General features: G+C 37.7%; 1 protein-coding gene across 3 annotated transcripts in view; it reads right to left on the reverse strand.

Moving 5' to 3' along the window:
* Nucleotides 1-483: 483 nt before the first annotated feature.
* The window catches only part of AGBL1 (AGBL carboxypeptidase 1), a 784,724-nt gene continuing 762,919 nt past the window's right edge, over nucleotides 484-22,288 (reverse strand). For all 3 annotated transcript variants that reach the window (XM_042988107.1, XM_042988105.1, XM_042988106.1), the window contains one exon: nucleotides 484-553. The gene's annotated coding sequence lies outside the window, so the exon portion shown is untranslated. The remainder of the gene's footprint in view (nucleotides 554-22,288) is intronic.

Raw genomic sequence — 22,288 nt, forward strand, 5'->3', positions numbered from 1 at the left:
CTGTTAAAAATTAGAGATAGTAGGCTCTATTGGGTCTTTTATAAACCTCAACAGAAGAAAATTAAATTGGCTATTGTTTTTTTTTTAAGTTTCACAGTGAGATAGCTCTAGGAAGGTAAATGGAATATGTACCAGCTTGTTCTCATCTTGAAAACTTTGATGACTCTTTTATAGATTTTCTGCAAAGTAATTAAAGTCCAATTAATTGGAAAAATATACACAATGGGTATTCTGAATATTATATCTCCAACGGAAGCAACTTTTATTACCTTAAACGAGTGGCTGAGCCAATGTTGCAAGTTTAAATTCTGAGCTCCTAAGCAAATAACTCAAAAAACACACTCTTGCACTTTGCTAGCTTCCAAATAAACTCATCTCCAGTCGAGAGGTTCCTCACCTGCTTTGGGAATCCATTTTGCAGCAATCAGTCTGGGCAGTATGCTGGTATCCCGTTCGTATCTAATGGCCACACATGCAGAATTATGCTGTAAATACAATGATTTTCAATGGACAGGAGAGATTGACCACTGACAGGAATCCAAGGGGAATATTTCTATGACATAAAAAAGAAAATTATCAATGAGTTTTTATGTGTTCTCGGAACCTAGACTTTTACTTCCCAAACAAACATAAATTCAGCCGTTGGCTACACAGTGCCCCTGTTTTTCTCCCATTTATGCTCTATTTGTAAATAATAGGAGTTGCCTTTACAATTCCACATTCTGAATGGATCAACACACTAAGGCTTTCTTTTTCATTCATATTCGGTCCAAAGGAGTCAATATGGGACTCAGCCCATGCTCTAGGCCAACCATTCAGGGACTCAGGCTGCTCTTATCTGGTAGCCCTTCTTCAAAACACAGCTCAGCGTTTCCCAGTTATAACCCAGCTGGCAGATGGGAGAGAGGAGACACATGGGGAAGACACACTTAGGTACAACTTTTATTATTTAACTGTAAACAAATCACTTTCACTCACTCTCCCTTGGCAAGAACTGCTCACATGGTCTCTCTCACCTGTAAGGGAGTCACATAGTTTGCCTCGAGAGGAAGAGGAAATGTGTTTGCTAGACACCTCGCTGGGCTCGGCCACGTTTTCTAGGCTTTGCCTCTGTTTGATCTGTTCTTTTCCATTTTCTTCCACCTTCACCAAAGAAATCTATCATGGGAAGATGATGATCCAAATGTTTTTTTCTTTATGACTTCCATTATTCCCCTTTATGAAGGTAACACAGACTCAAGTTTCAGATTGAACAGACATCATTCCGAGTGTACCACGCTACAAGAAATGGCCATCTACCTTAGGCCATTTAATGAAGAAGCAAACATTATAATCTAAGTTTTAAGATGAGAAATCTGAGGCCCAGGAATTGACGAGCCATTTACAGAAGGTAATTTATGGAGTTAGCTTTCCAATTTGTTCCCGAGATGGATTTACTAATACATCTAACTCAGCCGATTCTTTTACCAGCAAACATTTCATTTTGTTGTTTTATTTTGTACCCAGTTATTTTCTTAATCCCTTTCTCGTTTGCACTCCTTCTTCCAACTTCTTATCTAGTTATCTCTAAACAAAACACCTCACTCTGTGTATCCCTATTCATGTTGTGAATGAGAATAGTACTAGCAATATATTTGTATCAAGAAAAAGTCTGTTGTTTTGTAAAGAAATTAGAAGTAACAATATATGGTTAGTGGTAGCAATTTTTAAAACTCTTACAAAAGCCCAGCATCCTCACAAATTTTCCGTTACAGCTGACTTTCTTGAGGAAATAATTTAGTTAAGCAATTTATTTTTCTCTTATGGGGGTTTATTTCGTTGTTGTTGTCTAATATGTATCATTTCTAGTGTCTGGCATTCTGTTAGTTTCATTACAAATGTATAGCGTTTCAGCTGCATTATTGTTACCTATATTTCTAGCTAGCCTAAGAACCTCTCAGCAATGTAAAACATTGCCTTCCTGGAAAAAATGAGTAGGAAAAGAAATTCCTTGCAACAGATTTTGAAAACAAAATTGGACACCATCTCTGTGGCTCTTTTTGGAATTCTTTCTATAACTTCATTAGCCAACTGATTCTTAGGCAACACTAGAGAGTTCAAACTGATTTTCTACCTCCCCTAGAGTATTATTTCTGTATATCACAACTTAGACCCTGTTAACATTATTTCATCTTCTCTTGTATTTTGGAGGCCAGTTTCACCTGTGTTACCTAAAGCTCAATCCCCTTATTCCTGACACATGGAACCAGGACTCACAGAGGTCTCTCTTTCCTTTTTTCCTATTCCCATTTTCATAGGATCTAGTTCAGGTTTTGGAATCTTGGCTCTGTGTGGTAGTGGGCAGGCTGGGCTAATTTCTCTCAACTTCTGCTTTTTCTATGTCTTTGCAATGTAGAGTCATGCCTATATGCCAACCAAAGCCATACCTTGCAGAATGGTTGTTAAGGCAAAAGGAGGTTCTGTGCATCAGGCAGCTCTCTTCCAAGGTCCAGTACAGAGATGACACTCCACAAACATGACCATTCTGTATTCATTATCTATTGCTATATAATGGATTATAATAAATTTAGTGGCTTAAAGCAATGCACACTTATTATCTCATACTTGCTGTGGATCAGAGTCTGGGCATGACTGATTTGAGTCTTCTATTTCAGAGTTTCCAAAAGGCTATAATTAAGGTATTGGTCTGGTCTGGAATCTTATCTAAAGGCACAACGGGGAAAGAATTCATTTCTAGGCTGATGTGGTTGTTGGCAGAATTCATTCTTCAAGGGCTGTTGGACTAATGGCCTCAGTTCCTGGATGACTGTTAGACAGAGGCAGCCCTTAATTCCTTGCCTCTTCAAGATGGCAGTTTGCTTTATTAAAGGTAGCATGGGGGACAGTCAATAAAGAGACTCTGCTAGCAATATGGAACTTACAATCTCTTATAACCATTCACTAAGGTGAGATCCCACCATCTTTGCTATTTTCTATTATTTGAAATCAAGTCACTAGGCTGGCTTATGCTTAGGTGGGGGGGGGGGGATCAAACACAGCATACATATCAGGAAGTGGAGACCATTAAGCACCATCTTGAAGCTGTCCAACATACTTCACAATCATATTTCCCCTAAACTTTAGCTTCTGCTATGGCTTCACCAGTATATCGAGTATTTAGTATATAAAAAGATATGAAATATGTTTCCTGTCATTTACAAAACTCATAGTGAAGGAGTTTATATTCATTCTTCCATTAAGCCTCTTTTACAAAAGAAGCAGAGATATTAAAAGAATGGACTTTCCAAACACGCTCAATGGCTTTCTGTGTGATTTAATGATCCGGCATGGGGAACCCGTGAAGAAGAAAATCCAGCAAGTCAATCAATCATAAAATCAGAGACTCCAAGCCTGGAGGACACAGTCTATCAACCGATCAATCAACACCTATTGTGCACTTGCTGTTTTCAAAACCTTTGCTAATTGCCAAAGTCCAGAGTCTGAAGGGGGAGAAGAACTACCACAATTGAAAAGGAGCTTGATAAATTAAAGCTGAAAATTAATTTAGCCCTCAATTATTTTGATATATAAACAAATGTTGAAGCCAGCTCCTTAGAGGCAGGGGAAAATGAAGGAGAGGGTACTGCAGGGAGAGATGGAAAAAAACTGGCAAAACTGTAAGAATGCTGGGAAGAGAGGGCATTGCCAGGAGGCCACAGGGACCCAGAGACTCTAATTAGGAAGTTGGCCAAGCATTTGGTTCTCTGTATGGAAATGAGAGGGAGGCATACACAGTTAGACTCTGGAGTGCCATGGGACCAGGAAATATGATTACACCACATACAAATCATTTAAGTTCAGAAGAAGGTTAGAGGAAGAGGGGCTAGGTTCATTCAGAGATGCATAATTGAACAAATACAAATCAAAACAGCAAGCAAGAAAAAAAATCAACCATGGAATTCTTTTTTTGTTTCTTTTTATTTTTGTTTTCAACTGCAGCTCTATGGAGAGGGTAAGATCAGGATTTTCGAAAAACAAGTTTAATAATGGATTTTCTGTACATGCCTTTCTTAAATAATTCTGGAAGCTAAATATACACTGAAGCATTAAGAGAGAATAAAAAGAAATATTCAGTGTTTACAAGTTTGGGTGTGTTTTATTTTTAATAGAGCTGAACTCAAAGTTTCCTCCTTCTGGCTTATGTGAAAGTCAAAAAGTGTCAGCAGTGTCATTAGTATTGGATTTTAAATGATTTTATGAGTCAAAACCATGCATTAGGCTTTCAAGTAAAAGATGGCAGATTAATCCAATGTACTTATTTTTCCTCTATTTTAAAACCTATTGAAGTGACAGCACATGTTTCATAAAAGAAATGAAAACCAGCAATTTGACTCCTAGGTATACTCCTAAAAGAAACTCATGCATATGTTCAGAGAAAGACGTATAATACTAAGCTCATATCGGCCTTATTCATATAATCCCAAACTGAACTCTATCTAAATGCCCAGCAACAGTAGAAAGTATAGGCAAAGGGGTAATAATTTCATGTTGATAACATGTGCAACTATGAGAACAAATGAAGTAAATCCATGTAACAGTATGGGGAAATCTCCAAATATGAGGCTGAAGTTCCTGGAAGACACAAAATATATAATATAGGAACCTGCTTGTATAAAGCATTCAGACAAAACTAATATGGTGTCAGGAAGCAGATGCCATGGGCGAGGCGAGAGCTAGTCATGATACACGCACAGAAGGAAGGTTTCTGAGATATCTGTTAAGTATCTTTTTCTTAACTTGTGAGCTGGTTATACAAGTGCACTCTTTCTACAAATTAATCAAGTTGGGACCCCTGGATGGCTCAGTCGGTTAAACGTCCAACTTGGGCTCAGGTCATGATGTAGCGGTTCATGAGTTCGAGCCCCGCCTTGGGCTCTGGGCTGACAGCTCAGAGCCTGGAACCTGCTTTGGATTCTGTGTCTCCCCCTCTCTCTTCCCCGCCCATGCTCACACTCTGTCTCTGTCTCTCTCTCAAAAACTGAATAGAGCATTTTTAAAAAATTAAAAATTAATCGAGTTATATGCTTATATGAAGGTTTACGTATGTGTATGTTTTATTAACAGATTAGGTATGTTAACAAATGAATAAATACATAATCATTAGCAGGGCTGGAAAGATGGGAGGGGTGCCGTCAGCCTATGTGGCCCTTGTAGCATTTGTAAGAGATGGAAAGCTGATGGAAAGAGCAGAAGAGACGATAAAATACCTGGGAGCTGAGAAAATTGCTAACACATGCAGGTGAAGGAGAGAATCTTTAAAAAGTGATTTTTTTTCCCATCAGAGTTCAGAATAATCTCAAGATGACAAGCAGTGGTGTCACACAAACAGAACCTGGGGGCTTGAGAAAATGTCCTGCTACCGAGACTGAACAAGGCAGATTCTCTTTCACAAATATGTAAAGATGACTGAGAATTCTCAAATATGCGAGGCAATCCACCTCTGTGAGAGAAAGCATTGAACCAAACACAGAAAATTCGAACACAAGGTTGGGGGGGGGGAACTGTTAACATTGAAAAAGGAAAGCTTAATGTAGCAAGGTACTATTCACATAGTCGGAAACATTCCTGGCAACGCGCAGTCTTTCAGGTCAGGGGAAATTTCTTCTATTATGTCTTCACATACTTTTCCTCTCTGTTCTTTCCTTGTGGAAATCCTATGGAGAATGTTCTGAAATTTTATTTTTGTTTATATATATACATATATATATATATATGTATATATATATCATTTTTTAACATTTATTTATTTTTGAAAGGAAGAGAGAGAGAATGTGAGCGAGGAGGGGCAAAGAGAGAGGGAGACAGAGAATCCCAAGCAGGTTCTGTGCTGTCAGCATGGAGCCCTGTGGGGGGGGCTCCAACTCACAAATTATGAGACCATGACTTGCGCCGAAGTCAAGTGCGGGATGCTGAACCGACTGAGCCCCCCTGGGGAATCCTTGCTTTTGTTTTAAACACGGTCTATGTCTCCTACAAGGCTTCTGCTTCAGGAGCTTCACAGGGGCAATGTTGGATCTGTTTGGCTATGAATTGTAGTCTCATTGACATGAGTGGGCACATTATCCTCTGTAGGCCTCAGTGTCTTCATCTTTAAAGCAAAACATAATACGGGGATTATAGTATGGACTAAAGAAAATATGTAACAAAGTCTTCATCCTAACAACAAACATAAAGCTACCTTTCCACCAAAATATTAACTTTGTGCTAGGTAAACACCGGTTTAAAAAAGAAAGTTTAGGGGAGCCTGGGGTGGCTTAGCTGGTTAAGCACCTGACTTTGGCTCAGGTCATGATCTCATGGGTCATGTGTTCGAGCCTCGCGTCGGGCTCTGTGCTGACAGCTCGGAGCCTGGAGCCTGCTTCGGATTCTGTGTCCCTCTCTCTCTGCCCCTTCCCCACTCATGCTGTTTCTTTTGCTCTTAAAAATAAACATTAAAAAAAAAAAGTTTATTGTATCCTACTTTCCTTTTCATCTGGTAACAAATTTTCATTTCACCTGACAACATCAGTTGTTTCTGAGCATTACTGAGGCAAAGAAAGAAAACAAAGTTCAGTATGGCATGGACATTATGTTGTAACGTCAGCTTGCAAGGTGACTGATTGGAATATTTAGATGGATTCTTGGAAAATGTTTTGATGACATAAAATATAACAGAGTGCACATGCTATTTGAATATAACTTTGTTAGCATATCTTCTCTAATCACTTTTCTTTTTGCTCATTTAATTCTTTAAATTATTCTTTTCTAATTTTTTTTTTAAGTAGGCTCCACACCCAGCATGGGGCTTGAACTCACGACTCAGATCAAGACCTGAACTGAGATCAAGAATTGGAGGCCCCCCAATTCTTCAAATTCTTCTCTGGTGAAGATACACACTGATCCATTGCCTAGAAATACATGTTTCACTTCCTCAGGGTCTGGAAAGTCTTTAAAGTCATGAGTATGACCTCAACAACTACCGACCGTTTCAGACTTAACTCTTTCCATGGCTTGAGGTAGAACCGTATGGCAGATGGCATCTCGTTCTTTTATCTCTCTTTTCTATTTTTAATTGAATTAAATTAAATGCGTATTTACTACCTCCTTCATTGTTTAGGATTTTCAATATTGTTCAAGTGAAATTTGGTGCCCCAAATTCCTAAATACCATCTTAGTTCTAAAGCTAGGTCACCAGAAAGCAATCTAATCCACTATTTTTCATGTAGAGAACAAGTTTCAGCTTCTCACACAAAATTCCCATCTGACTGCTTTGATGCAGCAAACTTCCTCCGTTGGAGGTCTCCACGGGCCCCATCTTTAGTTTCAGAACTAAACTAAACTCTCTCTCTTTGAGACAGAGAGACAGAGAGACAGAGAGACAGAGTGTGATTAGGGGAGGAGCAGAGAAAGAGGGAGACACAGAATCTGAAGCAGGCTCCAGGCTCTGAGCTGTCAGCACAGAGCCTGACACGAGGCTGGAACTCACGAACCGTGAGATCAGGACCTAAACTAAAGTAGGGTGTTTAAACGACTGAGCCACCCAAGCACCCCTGGAACCCATAGAACCTTTGAGTTCATGTAGATCTCATGTTAGGATCAGTATCTCAAAATTTTCTTCTCACACCCACCTCCCCAGAGGAATCTGATTTTTCTTAATGTTGCCCAGTAAAGGAGGGTCTAAAAAGTCACCTCTCAAAGGCAGACCAGTGCTAATAAAATGGTTTAAAAAGAAAGCATACAAAGAAGAGGATATGATGATATTTGGAGTGGAGATTCTTTCAGAGTCTGGCTGCAGGCATAAGCAATTGTTTGGATTCAGATCCTAACGTGTGTGTGTGTGTGTGTGTGTGTGTGTGTGTTTCCTCCAAATTTTCATTGACGAATACCATATGTAGAGAAAAGTGTACATAGCACAATCATAACTGTAAAGCTCCCTGAACAAATTGAGCATGCCCATGTAACAAGCAGCCAAATTAAAAAGAAATAGTATACCAGCCCTGTCCTTAGAAACTCCCCTCATGGCTGCCTTCAAGCTACCACATCCAACCAATGCAGGGGCTTCTCCTGTTGGCTGTGGAAGAACCGGCAGGTTTGCTTCTGAAACTTTGTTCCCTTGCCTCCCAACAACAAAGCTTGGGAAAATTTGGTTTAACCTGTTCATCTTCCTCATCTGCCATGTGGAGGAGTTTAATAGCAGTGTTATAGCCTGGGGTGTGGTTGATGCTCAATAAGGATTCGGAATATAGATCTAAAAGGAAAACAGGAGTTGCTATACAAAATGTCTTGGAATAAATTGTGACTCAGAGGAGAGAAAATACCAACGTGGCTACTTAGGAACGTTTGTATCCAGTGAACTATGATCATCCACATTTCTAATTAACGCCCATTTATTCAACTTCTCCTTTGTATTACAGTTAGGGCACAGTGTTGATATTTTGAAGCTACCTGTGCAGAATGTTACATCGCTTTTGCTTTTCATCTCAGGATAATAAAAAAATTTATAAATGTTCGCCATTAAAAAGGGTGTTTATCCTTACTGGGGTGAGGACAACTTCTCTATTTAAATTGTTCCACCCACTCGCTGTGCTGGGAACACGTTCAGAATGTTCACGCCTCTTTGCATGTCTCAAGCCAATCCTTCCATTTGAAATGATCACCTGGAAGGAAACCATGACTTGATAATAACCGATTTGAAAAAAAAAAAAAAAAAAGCCAGGAACAGAAGTTGTCCTGAAATGTGTCAGACGGCCATTGTACAGTATTTAGCAGTTTAGACATGGTTCAAGCTGTTGTTGATATTGGAAAGGCTTGGAACTAGAGATGAGGGTGAAAATCACTGCATAGAGCACAAAAGGAGGCAAGCCTGGTTGGCAAGGAATATTCAAACACAGGCAGGCAGCAGCCCTGTCCCCGTGGCGATCTGGCCATTCATGGCAGTACACCCTGGATGAAGGAAGTGACAAGCCAAGTGCAGTGTCAACACCTGCCCAGTAGACTGGACTTTAGTAAAGGGTGATAGTTGCTGTGGATTCTGGTCATTGGGACATAAATCTAACAACATATCCAGTCCTGTGTTCAGCACAGTAAGCTAAACTGTGATTTGCTGCAGGATGAGAGTGAAAGGCAGAAGATTTCAGGTTGAATGGGAATCCATTTTTGCATTAACCAAACATTTGCTGAGTATCTAACATGTCCCTGGTAGAGAGAAGATGCAGGAGAAAACAAAGATGACAGTCTTGGCCTACACCCAGCTAGTAGGATCTTTCCAGTTAAGATTTAATTCTGGGGAACCTGGGTGGCTCAGTTGGTTAAGCGTCCAACTTTGGCTCAGGTCATGATCTCACGGTTTGTGAGTTCAAGCCTCACATCAGGCTCTGTGCTGACAGCTCGAAACCTGGAGCCTGCTTCAGATTCTGTGCTTCCCTCTCTCTCTCTCTGCCCCTCCCCAGCTTATGCTCTGTCTTTCTCTCTCTCAAAAACAAATAAACATTAAAAAAAAAAAAAAAAAGATTTAATTCCAAGAGTGCCGAGCCAGGTAAGGCTGAGACTGGGATTGTGGATGTCCTTGATGATTAATGAAAGATTGATACTGACCAGAACTCAAGGAGAAACCATAAGTAGACAAAGTTGGGAGTTCAAGGCAGAGAATTGATGCAGATCTAAACAGGCTTGTGTCCTCATCCCTCTGTCTATATAGAGCATATGCAGTATTCACCATCAAATTCAAATCTTAGTTTCTTTCCAAAGTCCTCTCTGGTCTCTGGTCTCTCAGTGAAAAGTTATTTTTCCTTCCTCTGAAATTATGTCTTTTTGACTAGGTCATTCTTATGGAATATGCCCTTACATTGCCTTTGTCTTTCATTATATGTGTGCATTTTACCTTGCTAATCTTACTGTAAACTACAAATCAGAGGCCGTTTGTTATAATACTATTTGCCCCCAAGTTTCCTAATATAGTTCTCTATTCATAACCTATTTCCATAAAAATTTGAGCTATGTTCAGCTGGAGCACAAATGTCTGGGTTTGTCTGTTCCACATTCTGATCTAGTCCTTGCAGACCATTTAGACTTGATTTTTCAGCCCACTCACCAGATCTCCCCAAGTCTTACAAATTGTAAGTACACACCCAAATTCAGAGATGTGACTACCTAATATATGCTGTTTAGGATTTTGAAAAATTCTCAACCTTTATATACTATGTATATATTGCATCATATGCTAGATAACATATAATCACTTAAAACATGTAATATTGCGTATAACTATATGTGTTATAAATCTACATCATATAAGTATATAATATAAATGTATACATATGTGTGTACATATGTATGCACATATTTGGTATATTTACATATAACGCATGTACATATTATATGCATACCTATCTACAAATAAGTATATATATATGTTTGTGTATACACATAGAATATTTTTATACACATGTACATTTCATATACCTAAAATATTTTCTTCTGTATTTACTGCTATTTTATTCTCTCTTAAACTCAAGTTCCCTAAGCATTTGGAAAATCATTTAAAAAAAAAAAAAACTAAAGATAAATCTGAGATGAACAAAAAATACCTAAGGGATCTGGAGGACTTCACTCTTGGGGAAATAATAGAAATGACCAAGTGTGCGTAAGCAGCTAGGACGCTGAGGGAATTTCAGGAGCCTGTGATTGACAGTTTTCTGCAAGAAATAAAACGTGGTCTTTGGTGCCATCACACTAGCAATGCACAGGGCTTCATTTGAAGAAGAAGGAGGTGGAGGAAGAGGAAGAAGAGGAGGAAAGGGGTTTTCTATCATTCGGCCAAGAACATTCAGATTCAGCTTTCATTTTACATAATAATCATTCTGTGTAAACAGAGCAGAAGGATACAGCAAGAATCTCAGCTTCTCTACTTCTTTCTCTACCTTCTGTCTATTACAGAAAAGCTCACCGTGACTCTCAGACTCAGGAAAAGTAGGTATCCCTTTTAAAATATTGATTAACAGTAACAATAGAAAACATTTTATAATTCTACTCCTCTTCCATTAGCTTCAATAAGGGGATCTTCTTGTATTCTTTCCAAGAGTGGAAATTTCTATCCTAGGCAACACACCTTTAATAACAATTAAAGCTTCTTTGGCCCTCCCCACTGGGGCCCCAGGCAACGTGTAAACCTCCCCCCATTGAGTTCTCGTATGTCAGCTTGTGGCCTGGGACACTTCCCTAGTGCTATCTTTAGAGGTAGACCTTGTTTGTTGTTTCTGGGCCACCCGTCTATCCCTTGACCCTTTTAAAACATGAACAGGTGGGGGTGAGGGGGACGCCTGAGTGGCTCAGTCTGTTAAACATCTGACTTCAGCTCAGGTCATGATCTCACAGTTCATGAGTTCATGAATTTGAGCCCCGTGTTGGACTCTGTGCTGCCAGCTGGGAGCCTGGAGCCTGCTTGGGATTCTGTGTCTCCCTTTCTCTCTGCTTCTCCCCAGCTCACGCTCTGTCTTTTTCTGTCTCTCTCTCTCTCTCTCTCTCAAAAATAAATAAAACATTAAAAAATAAAATAAATAAAACACAAACAGGTATTTCACCTCCCTGTACCTCAATTTCTTAATTGCTTTTAAATCAGAAATTAAAGCAATGATAGCAGTTACCCTCTGAAATTGTTAGGAGTGAATGAAATGTGTATGTATTTACATAGCCCTTAGCAGAGTACCTGGAAAATACTAAGTGTTATAAAAGTATTTGCTATTTTTAGGGACATTCAGTATATGCACAGAATCCACACCTTTTTTCCTTACCCAAGTAACCTTCCTCTGTCATCTGTAGTCTTGCATCAACTTCTTAACTTCCTGCTTGCTTCTACTTCTGACCTCTTACATTTTCCCCATCTTGCACAAAGGAGGTAGAGTACTGTATTAAAGATTAAGTCACACTCCAAGTCTCCAGTGTTTTCTCTACTTCAGGAAAACAGCCTAGTTCTGACCATGGTGAAGACCTTATGAGGAAGCATCTGATTATTCAGAACCTACATAATTTGACATTCTGCTGCTTCTTTGACTTTATCCACTACCACTCATACTGTTACTGCTCCCTCCCCTAGTCACAATGACCAGCCGGCCCTCTGTGTTTCTGCTGCGGGGCCCTGACACTGCCCATTACCGTTGCCTGGAAAGCTCTTCCATATATACTCTGCATATATACACACAGTTCATTTTCTTACTCCCTTCTAGTCTCTGTTGAAACATCATTTTTATCAGACAGGACATTCATAATTTTTTTTTAATGTTTATTTTTGAGAGAGAGACAGAGAGTGAGGGGAGGGAGGAGCAGAGAGAGAGGGAGACACAGCATCTGAAGCAGGCTCCAGGATCTGAGCTGTCAGCACAGAGCCTGACGTGGGGCTGGAACCCACGGACCTCAAGATCATGACCTGAGCCGAGGTTGGACGCTCAACGGACTGAGCCACCCAGGCCCTCCATCAGACAGGACATTCATAAACACCTGCTTCAAAACGGAGAGCTAAGGGTGGAACGCTGTGGTTTGAATGTTTATACCCTCCACCCCCAAATGTAAATATTAAATGTCCACTATTTGAGGACACAGCAAAGAAGACCCCACTCCGGACCAAGATAAGGGTCTTCACCAGAATGAGACCACACTGGTGCTTTGAGTTTGGACTTCCCAAATTCCAGAACTGTGAGAAATATCCTTTCTATTCTTTATCCACTTCCGGTCTGGTATTTTGTTACATCAGCCTAAATGGACTTAAGACAAGCGCCTACCAATCTCTACCTTGTTTCATTTGTGTTTAAAACACTTATTGCCAAATGTCATCTTATATATTTGTGTGCTTGTTTCGTTTTGCTTTCTTCTAATAGTGAAGGCTTTAATCATCACTCTTTCTTTCTTCATTGTTGTGTACTTACTCCCAGATCATAGCAAAAATACCTGACACAATGAAGACAATGAGTGATTGCCGAGAGGAGAATCAATTTCAACATTGATTTAATTTTAGAAAACCTTTTAATGGTTGCTCACATTAACAGATTAAAGGGGGAGATCCTTATGATATTTCTTCAATAGAAGGGAAAAATTGATAAAATTTAGCATCTATTTGTAATAATAGTAAAACTCTCTTAAAACTTGGACTCTATAGAAGGAAAGTCTCTATCCTAATAAAGATTATCTATCAAAAACTCATTAGACTTTACAATAAACACTTAGAAGCACTGCTTTTAAATCAGAAACAAGCAAAAAAAAAAATAGCTATCACTTTTATTCAATATTCTATTGGAAGTCTTTACCAGTAAAGTAAGAAAAAAAGTAAGCAAATAAATCCTGATCATAAGGGAGAATATTAATAATATATACATAAAAGAAGCCTGGGGCTGTCAACAGTTAATTTACTGAAATTAAGAATTTAAAAACTATTTAAAAAAAGAATTTAAAAAGTACAGCTAGGTTTCTGGATGTAAGACCAAAATAAAAAGTAAGGTGAAGTTTTTTTTCACCCCAAAGTTTTCTTATAACTCTTTTTTTTTTAATTTTAAATTTATTTATTTAAATTCAAGTTAGCTAAAGCATAGTGTAGTATTGTTTCGGGAGAGAACCCAGTGATTCATCACTTACATACAAAACCCAGTGCTCATCTTAACAGGTGCCCTCCTTAATGCCCATCACCCATTTAGTCCACCCCCCCCACACACCTCCCCTCTAGCAACCCCCAGTTTGTCCTCTGTATTGAAGAGTCTCTTATGGTTTGCCTCCCTCTGTTTTTATCTCATTTTTCTTTCCGTTCCTCTATGTTCATCTGTTGTGTTTCTTATACGCCCTCAATACACAATTACAAAATGTAATTTGAACATACCACTTGCATTCCCGAAATGTTAGAAACAATAACCTTGGGAAAAGTCTAACAACAAAGATACATGGACAAAATGATAAATCCTTATTTAATGGTATTAAGGAAGGCAAAAGTAAATGATTTTTAATAGGTTTGCTCTATATTATAAGAACTTAATTCTCTCCAAATTAATCTATACAATTTAATGCCATTACAGCCTAGAGCAGATATGAACAGATATTTCAAAGACAAATAAAGATCCAGACTCAGCAAAAAAAAAAAAAAAAAAAAAAAAAAAATTACCAGCAAATGTTGGTGTTTGTTTACCAAGAAATAAAACCACAAAGGGATACCAGTTTGCATGAACTACACTGCGGAAAACAAACAAACAAACAAACACCCCAAACTTTAAAAGGCACATGATCCTAAGAGTTTGTATGCATATGACACATTAATCAGGTCATCTCGTTACACTTGTGTGAATGTAAATTAGTGCAACCACTTTGGAAACAAATTATCATCCTCTTGTAAAGCTGGAAAGGCTTTGCTGGTGTTTGTTGTTGGGCTTATCATTTATTTCCTGTCTCTTAGTCCAGTCCTAGTTTATGGTACTTATAAAAGTATAAATATCGAAATCAATGGAACAGAATGGGGAGTCCAGAAATAGATTCAAACATATATGGTCGACTGATTTTCATAAAATATATTGAGGTAATAGAGGAAATTAAAGTGTTTTTCTTTTTAAGCAAATAGTGTTGAAACAATTGATGTCCATATATAGAAAAAAAATGAACTTCAACGGGTACCTCACATTGCATGTAAAAATGAAGTCAAAATGAAACACAAGACTAAAGGTCAAAGCTAAACCTATAGAGCTTCCAGATAGAAACTTAGGAAGAAATTTTTATACAACACCGACAGCATTAACCATAAAATAAGGAGTTAAGTTGGACTACATTTAGGTTAAAAGCATTTCCTTTTGGAAAGACACCACTAGTAAAACTATAGGTAAACCATAGAATAGGACAGAGTATTGGGAAAACACATAACTGATAAAAAATTACATCCAAGAAAAAAATTCTTAAAAACCCAAATAAGAACACGAAAAATTGAATAAATATGAGTTAAACAAGACTACTACATGAACCCACCTAAGTATTTACCCAAAACGAATGAAAATAGATACCTACACAAAGACTTGTACTTAAATATTCCTAAAGGCTTTATTGACAATACGAAAAAATAAGATGCGATCCAAATACCCATCTCCTAGAGAATGGATGAACACAATGTGGCAAAATCAATCTATGCAATGGAATAGTATGTCACAATAAAAGTCGTAAACTCCTAAACCAGGTAACAACTGGATGAATCTCCATGGGTGAATCACGATGCTGAGTGAAAAAATCAGATATAAAAATGGTATGTTTCCATTTCTATAAAATCTGAAAGATGCAAACTAATGTATTTTGACAGAAGACAGATCAGCTCTTGCTTGTGATTGGTCAGGATTGGAGGCAAGGATGGATTGCCAAGGGGAAAGAAAACTTTTCAGGGTGATGGAAATGGTCCATATATTTATGATGGTGGTGGTTTAATAGGTCAAAACTCATCCCATGTGCATTTTAAATGGATGCTGTTATTGTATATAAATTTTACTTCAATGAATTTAATAAAAATGACATCATTAAGAAGATTAAAAGGCATGCCACTGACTGGAAAAACTATGTCTAATATATATAAGAATATACATTAAAAACATATATGTATGATATATAATATGTATGTGCCATATATATACACACAAAACTCTTGTATCCAGAATATATGAAGAACACTTTTAACTCAATAATAAAAATAGAACCTAACCTGAAAAAAAGGACAAATGATGTCAGTAGACACATAACAAGGAAAATATAGGAATGACCAATAAGCACAAGAAAAGATGCTCAACAGCATTCGTCCTCAAGGAAAGCAAATTAAGATCACAGTAGCTAAAATTTTAAAAAAAGAAAAAAGAAACTAAACTTACCTAGTGGATAGAGATTAATGGAAGCATAGTGGTGTGAAAGTAACATAATGCAAACACTTTGAAAATGTTGAGTTAAACATAGACTTTACATACACCAGTTACATATGGTAAGTTTTACATATAACACAAAAATTTCTCTTCTGTATATACATCCAAGAGAAATAACAACATACACCTGCAGAAAGTATATACTCATGCTTGTACATAAATATTTATAGTAAATATATTAATAATGGCTAAAAATAATAGAAACAACTCAACTGTCCATCAGCAGGAGAGTGGGTATGCAAATTATGGTGTACAATGACATGCAAGTTAGAACTAAAAAGGAACTACCTACTTATACATGAAACAACGTGGATAAATCTCAAAAACACCATGCTGTGCAAAAGAAGCCAGAGACACCAAGTATATAAATATAATGTAAGATTATATTTATATGAAAGTTTAGAACACTCAAAAAAAAATCTATGACAGCTTATCTTGGTTATTTGAGGGCACAGAGTTAGGAGTGCGGCTATTATTTGCAAAAGAACACACAGGAACGTTTGGGGATAATGAACATGCTCTCTATCTTGATTATGGGAATATACACTTGTTAAAGCATACCCAACCCTACGCTTAAATTTGTGTGCATTTTATTGTATGCAACTATGTCTTAATTAAATGGAATTTTAAAAACTCACAAGTGTGGTTAACATAAGAAAGAGTAAAGGGCATCCAGGAGGCTTCAAAGGCATTGGTGATATTTTTATTATCAGATGATATGGTGTGTATTCAGCACAAGGTTTTTTTTTTTTTTAATATTTTAAGCCTTCTATATGTACACCATATCTGTACTTTGTATGGATGAAATACTTCATAATAAAAAAATAAATTAGCTGTGATCTGGGAGATGATAGTGGCCATGTGTATAACTGACAAATATTAATATACTGACTATATTAAAAATTCCTGAAAATCAATAAGAAAAGATAAACAATCCAATAAAAATTGGGCAAGATCTATGAGAAGGAAATTCAATGAGGAGGAAAGATGAAGGTCAATATACATATAAAAAGAAGCTCCACTCAATAATAGAGAAACGAAAATTAAAACCATAAGACACCTATGATCACAATCAGAATATCACTAATTAAAAGGTGTGATAATAGTACATTCTAATGAGGGATAGGAATTTAAACTGGTAGAACCACCTTGAAAATCAAATTTCAGGTCAAGTTGAGAAAGGAGCATATTCTGATCTAGAGAAACTCCCACAGATACTCAAAGATATGTATAAATGTTCCTATCAGCAATGTTAACAATAATGAAACAGGAAAAGGGGAAAGAGGAGGAGGAGGAGGAAAGGAGGAGGAGGAGGAGGAAAGGAGGAGGAGGAGGTGGAAGAGGAAGAGGAGGAGGAGGAGGAGGAGGAGGAGGAGGAGAAGAAGAAGAAGAAGAAGAAAAACAAGCTAAATGTCCATCAGCACTATACTTACAATGGAATACTATAACAAAATAAAACAAATATGAATATGTGCAAATTTCAAATCATAGTGTTGGGTGAAAATATTGAAATATTGTTCTATACTTATGAGTGTATACCATATATATTATATATATACATGTATATGTATATATACACACATATATATACATATATACACACACACATATATACACATATATATACATATATATGTATACACATATATATACACATACGCGTATATATATGTATATATATATGTATAAAGTTGAAAACCATCCTAAACATTTCAGGATTGTATACCTATATAATTACGAAGAAATTCTTAGCAATGATACACTTAGTGATAACATGAAGACAGTATCTTTTCCTAGTTAGGGAAGGATAAGAAGAATGTAATCAACACAAGGTTGATTCAACACAGGTGGCTTCAATCTTTTAGTGATAATTCTTTCTTAAGCTGAACATTCATGATATGAGTGTTCGTTATGAAGGAAATAGAAGATGTAGGGAGTTGTCTGGTCTCAGGAAGCAGTCTTTTGATGGATAAGATGTGATTAAATTCTGCTTCTCTGACACAACTCAGTTGCGATAGCTCTATAAGACTAATGGTTTGGAATGGTAATGGATTCTGATTTCTTCCAAGACCACTTTAGTTTTCCAGGGCACAGAAACTGGTCTTCTTAAGATACAGGTATAATATATGAGGATTCAAGTAGAAAGCTATTATATCAAGTAGAGATGATCATTTCAAGTTCACAAAAGTGCAGCTACACAAAAAGTTTCATCAATATCCTCCATTTGTGTGCTTAATAACACAGGAGCAATATTCATGACAAAAGTTTACATCATAACTATGTAAAGAACACTTACAAATCATAGAAAGAAAACTGATACCAACAAGATACATGGACAAAGCCCATGAACAAAATATTCAGAAAACAGACAAAAAGAGCTAAAAACCTATACAAACATTTCTTATAAGAAACTAACAAATTGAAAATTAAGCAAAAAGGCAGCTTTTCTGTCCATCAAACAAGCAAATGTGAAAAAACAATGACAAATGATAATATTGCATAGAATGCAGTAAGAACGACATTGTCCAATGCAGCTTCAGAAAATGAAAATTAATAAGATCTTTCTGGAAAGCACATTGTTAAGATAAATTAATGCTTCTAAAATATTCATGTGTTCTGGACAAGTAATTAATATTGTGGAATATACTCTAAGGAGATAGTAAGATGTGTTGGCAAGGGTTTATTTGCTTTTGAATATAACTTACCTGTTATATGCTCTTAAAAATTCTGGATATATTTGAATAAAATGTTGAGGGAAAATGCGGAAGAGAGCTAGGTGTTAATGAACAAAGAAATTCAAAAAGGGCTCCCTCTTTGCAGTTAAATACTCAAAAAGAAATGGAGAATGCATATTAATGAAAAAAGTTTTTTGAAGCATTATTTATAATATTTAATAATTACATAAATCTTAAATATTCATCAGGAAAAATAATTATAATTATAGAGTCATGTTTTAAAAATAGTATGTAATGTAATTTTGCATTTTAAAATCATATGAAAAGCCAGGGGGATGAGTAAGCATACAAAATATTTAACGAAAAAGCATAATGCAAGGCCTTGTGTCTCTGTATGGTACCCATGTTATATAGCATGTGGATGGTGGGATAGATATTTGTTCTCATATGAAAGAAATAAAAGAGACATGCTTTCTAAACAAATTACTCTGATGTCTCTGTTTCATTTGACAATTTAGGAGAGAAATTTGTGACCACAGAGGAGACATGGAAGTTGCTTTATAAATATTGCCAGAGGTTTAGACTTCAGGGGGAACCTGCCTTAGTTGGATTTTCTGGGTCACTCCCCCTCACAATTTTTGCAGCTTCTTTGCAGTATAAAACTGACTTTGATATCCATACGCCCAGCAACTAATGCAGTTTTCTGGAATGCTCCCCCAGGTGGCAAAACTCCCCCTTCAAATGGCCCACTAAATATAGTTTAAAATCACAATAGCACAGAAAAAAAGGAATCAGTAACTCCTGGCCACCCCCTATAAACAGGTGGTTAAATTCTTGTACCAACCAATTCCTCAAAGCGTGTTGGCTAAAATGCCATTTCTGGTTTAAGACTAAGATCTTACTGAGTCGAGAACCTCTAGGAAGGTAAAAGATTCAAGATGTGAAGTAAAGACAGTTAACATAGTAAAGGTTTCTTACTTTAAAAAATTTTTTAACGTTTATTATTGAGAGACAGAGAGACATAGAGTGTGAGCAGGGGATGGGGTAGAGAGAGGGGGAGACAAAGAATCTGAAGCAGGCTCCAGGTGCCTAGCTGTCAGCACAGAGCCCAACGCGGGGCTCGAACTCACAAACTGTGAGATCATGACCGGAGCCAAAGTTGGTTGCCTAACCAACTAAGCCATCCCGGCGCCCCAAAGGTTTCTTACTTTTAAGAAACCCCTTCCAGGTCTTTGGTCCCAACAATTTTTCAAGCAGTATTTGAGGATCTGTTCATTAGGGGAGACAAAGGGGAAAGAAAAGTGAGAAATTACTCTTAGTTGTTGTTTTTTTTTTTTTCTTTTAATGTTTATTTTTGAGAGAGAGAGACAGAGTGTGAACAGGGGAGGAGCAGAGAAACAGGGAGACACAGAACCAGAATCAGGCCCCAGGCCGTCAGCACAGAGCCCAAACTCACAAACCACGAGATCATGACCTGAGCCAAAGTTAGATGCTCAACCAACTGAGCCACCCAGGTGCCCCTACTCTTAGCTGTTAAAAACAGGCTCTTAAGGGATCCAAGCAAAAATGCCTTAGTGGCGATCTCTGACCGCATGGGATGGGAGAGGGGGAAAGAAAGATGTGTGTGGGACAGAGGTGGGAGATCCTTCATTGCAAGATTGTTTCAAGTTCTTCAAAAAGGTGCCTCCATGTTGGTTATGATTATTGGCTCCCTTGCCTGTGAGTTTGCAGATAATCGTGAATAGACAATTACTCTCATATGTTAATATAGTAAGATGACTTTGTAATTTGAGGAAATTTGTGGAAAAGTGTGTGCTTCACAATTGTGGATACTCTTATTGTCCTATTCAGAAGTGAGGCACACTTGTATTTATGTTCGCACCTTGAACATCGCCCTGCAATTTCTACATTGTCACAATGGATTTTCTTAAAGAAAGGCCTATGCTTTATGGTTTATATTTTAATTGCTCAGATATGTCTTAGTATTTTAAAAGTTCAAGGACAAATGGCCAAAATTTACAGAATTTGTAATTGTAATGGCAGATTAGATGAAAGTAACACCGAACAATTCAAGGAGGATTTGACTACTTGGTGTTTCATGCCAATAAATACTTGGTGTTCCTGCCAATAAACAGGAAAAAGTTTTTTCTGAAGTAGTGTCTGTGTCAATTCCAGAATGTTCTACACAGTTTTCATGTGAATGTGAAACCAAGAACTCATTAGATTATTTCTGTCAGCCTTCTGCTTTAATTCTCTACTTCTTGTGGGTCCCCCTTACTGAGTCCATTGGTCTACGCAAGTTCATATTTGTCTCTAAGAAAAAAATAGGTTGAAGACTGGAAGCATGAAGAGACATGGTGTCCCTTACCGTTATTGTGATTTTAGGTAACCAGCAAGCAGTGACCCCAAACTAACCACTAGCCCTTCCCGGCTGCCTGGGCCTGAGCTTGACCCTTCAGTATTCTGCTGTGATCATGGGAGTTTCAGGGACTACATGACTCTGCTCCTCCAGCTGGGATCCATTCTGGGATCAGTCTGGTTTCTGAGTTACCACTGTTTCTTTAAGGAGTACTTCTTGTATTATCTTGCTGTAGGGACTGGACTTGGTCCTTAAATCCTCAGTCTGGAAAATCAGGCTCTGCAGCTCATAGCCACTTCCCAGAAGCTTGTCTCAATTCCTCATTGCTAAGTTTGTCCTGTCTTCTACATTTAGGACTGAATAAATACATATAAAAATTGTTGTGAATATTGCATAATGTATAGAATCGTCGCATCACTATGCTACGCACCTGAAACTAATATGACATTATATATCAACTCTACTTAAATAAGCAACGTTTAAAAAAAAAATTATGTGTTGGGACACCTGGGTGGGATTCTTTCTCTCTTCTTCTCTCTCTGCCCCACACCATGCTCGATATCCCTCTCTCTCTTTCTTTCCCCAAAGAAACAAAGTTAAAAAAAAAAAAACTATATGTTAAAAGTGGCACATCAAGAAAAAATTGATTGTTGTCTAAGTCGTATTGAGATACATACACTGAAGGACTCCATAAAAATCTGCTTTTTGTTCCTTTTGCTGCTTCTCTTCTTGCTAGGACCTGCACGTCCACTTTACACATGCCTCAGAATGCAAAAAGTCCTCATTGTAAGGACCAAGGAGGTAATGATTTCTCTAGAATAGATAACGACTGAGAAAGGCCCAGGTGAGAACGAAAGGACCAATCCACCATATGCATATCCCAGTCCACCAGCGCTAGATGCCTCGGCACCAAGAACCGCTGGCTCCAAGGAATAAGACTTGGGCCCTCGTTTTTGTTCTAACTTGTTCTTGGATGCCTCAGAGGACAGGTGCACCAGACTGCAATCCTCAGAAGAAACCCCCAGGTCCCAAACAAAGACAAGACTCAATCCTCTCCTTTCTGAGTATTCCAGCCACACTGTCTCTACCTGCATTCTTTCTATACCTTCAATAAACTCTGCTTTCACCTCCTACTGGCTCACGTTTAGATTTCTCTTCTCCATGCAGCCAAGGACCCTCTTGTCTGGTCCTATGGGACCCCCTCTCAGCCTGTGGTATCAATATTTGATGGAACAACCAGAAATTTATTTGAAAAACATATGGAAAAAAGTTAGTTCATAATGTATAGCAACCGAAACATAAAATCTTTATTAAGATGTGAA

This window comes from Panthera tigris, chromosome B3 (genome assembly GCF_018350195.1).
Source record: "Panthera tigris isolate Pti1 chromosome B3, P.tigris_Pti1_mat1.1, whole genome shotgun sequence".
Taxonomy (NCBI): Eukaryota; Metazoa; Chordata; class Mammalia; order Carnivora; family Felidae; genus Panthera; species Panthera tigris.